The sequence below is a fragment of the Myotis lucifugus genome, unplaced genomic scaffold (genome assembly GCF_000147115.1).
Source record: "Myotis lucifugus unplaced genomic scaffold, Myoluc2.0 scaffold_50, whole genome shotgun sequence".
Lineage (NCBI taxonomy): Eukaryota > Metazoa > Chordata > Mammalia > Chiroptera > Vespertilionidae > Myotis > Myotis lucifugus.
Window position 1 is genome coordinate 4,683,614 of NW_005871098.1, and position 8,030 is coordinate 4,691,643.

Consider the following 8,030-nt stretch of genomic DNA (forward strand, 5'->3'; position numbering starts at 1 on the left):
AGAGGGGTTTTGTTGAGGGGCCCTGACAGACAGCGCACAGCACAGTGGGTTAGAACCTCCTCCCGATATAGCAAGGTTGCCGGTTGGATCCTGGTCAGGGCACAGACAAGAAGCAACCAAAGAGAGCATAATAAGCGGAACAACACACTGGTGTTTCTCTCCCTCCTTTCCTCTCTCTAAAATAATCAATCAATAAAAATTAAAATAAAAAATAAACCCTCTGGCTTGCAGAGTTGCTAAAAATGTTAGAAAGTGAAGTCCCATCCCTTCCCGCTCATTCAACAAATACTTCATATGCTCCTTCAATAATCACACTGGGGATGGGTGTTTGTTGGTTTGTTTTGGTTAATCCTCACCTGAGGACATTTTTGCATTGATTTTTTTTTTTCAGAGAGTGGAAGGGAGGGAGAAAGAAAGAAACTAATGTGAGAGACATCAATTGGTTGCCTTTTGCTGAATCCCCGACCAGGACCCGGATTGAGCCTGCAACCCAGGTACGTGCCCTTGATTGGAATCCAACCCAGTACCCTTCAGTCTGCCTGCAGAAGCACTGTCCACTCAACCAAACCAGCATTCTTTTTCTTTTTAAATCCTCCCCTAAGGATATGTTTTTTTCATTGATTCTAGAGAGAGAGGAAGGGAGAAAGTTCCCCAAGCATTCTGACAGGGATGGAACCCACAACCTGTGTATGTGCCCTCACCTGGAATAGAACCCATTACCCTTTGGTGCATGGGAGGACACTCTATTACTGATTACCCTTTGGTGCATGGGAGGACACTCTATTACTGATCCACACTGACCAGGACCTAGAGGTACACTTAAAAAAAATTTTCAGATCTGCCTTGGGCAGGTGGCTCAATTGGTCAGAGTCTCAACCTGTACACCAAAGGATTTCCTGTTGGATTCTAGGTTAGGGCACATACTTAGGTTTAGGTTAGATCCCAGTGGGTCAGCAGGTGCAGAGGCAGCCTACTGGTATTTCTCTGTCACAAGGATGTTTCTCTCTCTAAAAGTAAATTTTAAAAATATCCTCAGGTGAGAATTAAATATATATATATATATATAAAATTTTCAGATCTAAAATTTTATTTGGTTCTTTTTTTAATTTTATTTTTTCATTTACAGTTCACATTCAATATCCTATCCTATATAATAAAACCCTCATATTCAAATTGACCAAATGGTGGAATGACTGGTGGTTATGAACTGAGCACCAAGGGGCAGATGCTCAATGCAGGAGCTGCCCCCTGGTGGTCAGTGTGTTTCCACAGGGGGAATGCTACTCAGCCAGAAGCGGGGCTCACAGCTGGCAAGTGCAGCAGCGGTGGCGGGAGCCTTCGCGGCAACACTAGGTGCAGCAAGCCAAGCGGTAGGAAGCAGCAAGCAGGTGGGCGGTAATGAGGGAGGGGCCCAGGACTGCGAGAGGGCACAGGCCAGGATAAGGGACACCCCCCCATCCCCAGTGCACGAATTTTGTGCACCTGGCCTCTAGTCCTATCTAATAAAGAGGTAATATGCAAATCGACCATCACTCCAACACACAAGATGGCTGTCCCCATGTGGGCACAAGATGGCCGCCACAAGATGGCCAGCAGGGGAGGGCAGTTGTGGGCAATCAGGCCAGCAGGGGAGGACAGTTGGGAGGGACCAGGCCTGCAAGGGAGGGCAGTTTGGGGGGACCAGGCCTGCAGGGGAGGGCAGTTGGGGGCAACCAGGCCTGCAGGGGAGGGCAGTTGGAGGCAACCAGGCCAGCAAGGGAGGGCAGTTAGGGGGGACCAGGCCTGCAGGGGAGGGCAGTTAGGGGTGACCAGGCCTGCAGGGGAGGACAGTTAGGAGCGACCAGGCTGGCAGGGGAGGGCAGTTAGAGGCAATCAGGCCAACAGGGGAGCAGTTAGGCGTTGATCAGGCTGGCAGGCAGAAGTGGTTAGGGGCAATCAGGCAGGCAGGCAGACAAGCAGTTGGGAGCCAGCAGTCCTGGGTTGTGAGAGGGCAGTTGGGCATCCCTCGGGGGTTCTAGATTGGAGAGGGTGCAGGCTGGGCTGAGGGACACACACACCCCCGTGCACGAATTTCATGCACCGGGCCTCTAGTTGAATACAAAAGCAAAGTAGACAAGCAAGCAGATTCATAGATACAGAGAACATTTTGACAGTTGACAGATGGGAGGGGGTTTGGGTATGTGCAAAAAAAGTGAGGGGATTAAGAAGTAAAAATTGGTTGTTACCGAATAGTCATGAAGATGTAAAGTACAGCATAGGGAATATAGTCAATATTCTAATAACTATGTATGGTGTTAGATGGGTACTAGATTTATTGGGATGATCACTTATTAAGTTATATAATCTAACCACTGGGGTGTACACCTAAAATTAATATAACAATGTACATAAACTATAATTGAAAATAAGAATGATAAAATATTTTATTTAAGAAAAGATTGTTGAGCACATCAGAAAAATTGGAATAAAAGAAATCAAGATTTGTTATTTTTTTAAAACAGTATTTTTTCTTATACCCTTAAGCTAGATGTTCACCAGACTCAAAGTTGGTGGCCAGACTGAAGACTCAAATATTTATGCCTTTAATTTTCTTAAACAAAATGCTCCTGTCCATGTGGCATTTTAGAATTATTAACAACTAGAGGCCCAGTGCACGAAATTCGTGCACGGGGGGGAGGGGGAGAGTCCCTCAGCCCGGCCTGCACCCTCTCCAATACAGGACCCCTCTCCTAATCTGGGACCACTGGCTCCTAACCACTCACCTGCCTGCCTGCCTGATCACCCCTAACCACCTTTGCCTGCCTGCCTGATTGCCCCTAACTGCCTCTCCCTCTCCCTGCATCCGGGACCCAGTATTCCTTCCTCTGGCCGGCCGCAGGCACCCAGGACCTGGGCCAGCTTCACCCGGGCCAGCTGCAGCCTCAGGAGACCGTGGGTGGGTAGCTTCACCCAGGCCGCAGCCACAGGTGCCCGGGACTGCAGGGCAGGCAGCTTGTCCCTCTCCTGGGCCACAGGTGCAGGTGCTGGCACCCGGGACCATGGGGACCATGGGGCGTGTGGCTTGTCCCTCTCCTGGGCCATAGGCATAGACGCAGCCACTGGCACCCAGGACCGCAGGGCAGGCGGCTTGTCTCTCTCCCGGGCTGCAGCCTGGTGGATCCCTATTCCTCTCTCCCCAGTGTTGAGTGTCTGAGCCGTTATGGCATGATGGCGTGAGGGCGTGATGATGTGAGGCCGTGATGACCATTTGCATATTAGCTCTTTATTATATAGGACTAGTGATCCAGTGCATGAAATTCATGCACATTAAAAGGGAATTAGAGGAAATATTTTAATATTGCTATTTGCCCTTTCTCTATAATAGAAGTGTCAGAGATTAAAGAAAATTAGTAAAATGTATTTGAAAATCTTCCTCCTGTCAGAGTCTGAGACGTGCCACGGGAACCAGAGTCAAGTCCCCGCCCACCCATGTGCACCTCAAAATCGCATGAGACCCAGACCCGGATGGCCCCACCCCCATTGGGCTAGATCCAGACCTGGCTGGTCCCACCCCCATCAAGCCCCACATGGCGGGGGGCGCAGCCTCAGGTCCCCCAGCCTGGCGCTGGGGCGGGGGGCATGGCCTCAGGTCCTCCAGCCCAGCACCAGGGCAGGGGGCATGGCCTGATGCCCCCCAGCCCAGCACCGGGGCAAGGGGTGTGGCCTGAGGTCCCCTGTCAAGCCACCCTGGGTGGGGGCATGGCCTGAGGTCCCCTGTCAAGCCCCACTGGGCGGGAGATGCAGCCTCAGGTCCCACAGCCCAGTGCCGGGGCGTTGGGCGAAGCCTCAAGTCCCCTGACCCAGTGCCAGGGTGGGGGGAGGCACCGCCTGAGGTCCCCTGGCCCAGTGCTGGTGTGGAGGGTGCTGCCTGAGGTCCCCCATCAAGCCCTGCCAGTCGGGGGGCATGGCCTGAGGTCCCCTGGCCTGGCGCCTGGGCAGGGGGTGCAGCCTGAGGTCCCCTGTCAAGCCCCACCATGCAGGGGAGCACAGCCTCAGGTCCCCTGCCCCAGCCCAGCACCACACAGCCTCAGGTCCCTGCTGATTGCTCATTAAGACTCGTTATGGGAACTCGGCCTCCACTGTGGGCGCAGCCATCTTGTTACAGCATGATGGTCAATTTGCATATTTCCTCTTTATTAGGTAGGATAAGATAAATCCCATGTCAAAACAAATTAAGAAAATCATAGTTCCAGCTCTCCCTTTGAGCTATTCACAGATCAGCAATTCATTTCTAAGGGAAGATGCAAATGAGCAGATAGGACACCAGCTAATGTGTCCAGGTTCGTAAAAATGCATTTGTGCCCATGTCGAGAAAGACTCTGCATGCCCATTCCACATCTCAAGCCATCACTCAGCATCTGCATTTAGTAAAGTAGCCAAGGGCTGAAATACATAAGTAAACGAACCAGTCCTGATAACAATCCAATGTGTGAGTAATTTCATTTTGCATGAGGTCCTCCTCCAACATATAAAATCTTGTAGTTTCAGTAGACAGTTGTCTTATCATGCATTTTTTGGCATAAATATTGTTCTTGTGTGTTCCAAGTGCTGCTGGTATCAGATTGCTCACGTTAATTTGATATTACAGTCAAATGAAATACAATTTCTGAAGCTTGGTTCAATGTTCAGGGTGATTGATACATGCAAACAAAGCTGAAGGCTGATGAAAAGAAGGGTCCGAGTACTTCAACCCTTCCTCTCTCTTTGTCATTGACAAAGTAAGTTAGATTGCACAACATAGACTTGAATTTAACCATTATTATTTTTTTTAACAATCCACTAAAAGGCACTAGAGAAAAAAGGAGAAACTTTATTCAATAAAACAGTTTCCAAAATGGGAAACTGAAAGTGTGCCCCTTTAAGATAAAGGAGAGATCATCTTTTATAGAAAAAGTTCCCACCCAAATTTCCCACCAAGGTCCACTTAATACAAATTAAGAGTTCAACTATGAATAGTTTGGATCTGTTGATAAAGATGCAAATAAAGGTACATTTTGTGTACTTTTGATTGGTCAGTGGTAATATGATAATGATGGAACAAGGATTTAGAAGCACCTTTGATAGAAATGTTGTAATAAGCAATATTGTACACCCCTAAAACAAATTTTTTAGAAGTTAAAGCCTCAGCAAAAAATAGAAAGTCTTAGCAAAGAAATAGAAGATATAAAGAAGAACCAAATGGAAATTTTATAACTGAAAAATAATCAAAATTTAAAAAGTGAATTATCTAAACAGCAGAATGGAGGGGCAAGGGGAAGAACCAGAGAAATAGAAGCTAGAACAATAGAACTTACCCAATTTGAAGAAAAGTAAAAAAAAAAAAAAAAAAAAACTATAAAAATTAAATCAACAGAACCTCAGGCCTGGGGCACTATTACAGAAGATTTTTAACATTAGAGTCACCAGAGGCCCCAAAGGAGAGGAAAAAGAAGGCAGAGCTGAAAAAGTACCCAAAGAAATAATGGCATAATGGCTTTAAACTTTTATATTTGGCAAGAGTCATAAACTTACAGATTCAAAAAACTGGGAAAACCCCAAACAGGATAACCTATAGAAATTTATGCAGAAACACAGCATTAAACTTCTGAAAATTAAAGACAAAGAAAAAATCTTGAAAGTAGCCAGGGAAAAACAATACCTTACCTATGCAAAAACTAATTACAAACAGCAGATTTCTCTTGGGAAACCACAGAGCCAGGGGAAGAGGCACAGTATTTTTCAAGTGCCGAAAGAAAAGAACTGTCAGTCTAGAATCCTATGCCCAGTGCAAATGTCCTTCAGAAATGAAGGGGAACTTAAGGCATCATCAAATGAAGTAAAACTGAGAGAATTTGTCCACAGCAGACCTACACTAAAAGAATGGCTATAAGAGCATCTCTAAACAGAAGGAAAATGATGAAAGGAGGAACATTGGAACCTCATAATAGGGAAATAAAACACAAGTAAGCAAAATTATAGTAAATGCAATAGCTTTTCCATCTCTTAGACCATGTAGACCATGCCTACAGAGGGGTATATAACCAGTCTGATCGACCCAGCAGCCATAGCTCTCCTGTTGCCAGAGCGTGAGGACCTACAGGTTCCCAGCACGAAACTCTGCCCAAATTAACTGTCAATCGACGAAAGAGCCAGCAGCCAACAGCGCCGTCTACCCCTTTGTGTGTATCAGCGAGCATCGCGGGTGGATCCTTCCCAGCGCCTGAGACCCATCAGGAACTGGTAAATAAACCCCCTGTGTGCTTGCATCTAACCTGTTTGTCTGTGTGTAATTTCTCCGGCTCGGCTCAGATCTCGGTGCTGTCTCTGTGAAAGTGTCTGACCAGAAGGTATTGGCACAAGCCTCAAGCGGATGGTCCAGACCACCTGTGCATGTCCCACTTAGGAGCAGCACCTACATGGGAACCCCCCCCTGCACCTCAACATAGGTGACGGGCCTTAAATATATAAGAAATAGAAGCTATTTAAGACACAACTGTTGAAGGAAAAATTATTACACTATCTAATGTGGTTCCAAATGTATGTAGAGGACATAGTTAAGACAATTATAAATGGGGGATGGTAAAATGACAACAGCAGTGGACTGTGAGAAGTTATGTTACATAATGCAATGCCTAGAGCAATTGCTAAAAACAGCTAGACAATATGATGCACTCATAAACACTATACATAAATAAAATGTAATTTTAAAAATGTTTTATAATGCACAGAAGTCAGGGGAAATAGAACAGATGAAAAACAGAGAACAAAGGACAAAAAAGAAAAAGAAAACCTAACATATAAATAATTACATTAAACACTGTATTAATTTTTTTTGTTGCTATAACAAATTACCACAAATTTGGCATCATTAACAACAGAAATTCATTGTTACAATTCTGTAGGTCAGATCCTGACATAGGTTTCACTAGACTAAAAGCACAGAGTCAGCAAGTCTTCATTCTTTTCTGTAGACTATGTAGGATCCACTGCCTTGCCTTTTCCAGCTTCCAGAGGCTGCTTGCATTCCTTTGCTTGTGGTTCACTCCTCCATCTTCATGGTAAGTCACATCCTTCTCACTGTGCATGACTCTGAGCCCTTCTGCCTCCTCTTCCACTTTTAAGGACCCATGTGTTTACATTGTTAGCACTCAGATAATTGAAGTATCCAAAGCCAGCTGATTAACACCTTTAATTACATTTGATACCTTAATTCCCTTTGCCATGTAAGGTAACATATTCACAGGTTTTTGGAATTAGTATGTGGACATCTGTGTGGAGGCATTATTCTTCCTACTTTAAATGTAAATGGTCCAGATGTTCCAAATAAAAGACAGAAAGTGACAGAGTGGTATTAAAAAAAATGACCCAACTAAAACAGGAATTTTAGGGGTAAAATAGGACAGGTTTAGGAAATTTTAGAAATATTGGAAATTAAGGGGACCATGGAGGAAAGCACCAGGCTGCAGATCAGCGGAAGGTATATTTCCATAGAATAGGGGAGCTGGAAGGCTGCAACAGGTACATTTCCATAGAATGAGGAAGCTGGGAATGGCAAAAGATCTATATTTACAAAATAAAGAGAAGGAAGCCCTTCATTCAGAGGGAGAAGAAGAAAGCCCAAAGGGAATGGAAAAACAATAATGAGAGAGGTGAGGTGAACCTTACCCATGTGAGATTCCACCTTTGAGCCCAGGAGTTACTATAGTAACCAGTCTAAGGGAATAGTGACCAATCAGAGGGGATATCAAGGCACCAGAATCTGCAGCCTTTATAAGCCATAAGGAAAAGGAACTCAGTGGGACCCTTTCCCCCCTCCCTACATGGGAGTCCATTCTGTGGGACTCTTTCCCCCTCCCCATGTGGGAGTCTGTACTTGTTCTTCAATAAATTTCCACGTTTGCTATACCACCTTCTATCTGTGGATTCATTCTTCAATTCCAGCAAACAAGAATCTGGGTTCCAGTCCAAAAATTCCATATCACAACTATATGCTGTCTATAAGGAACTCACTT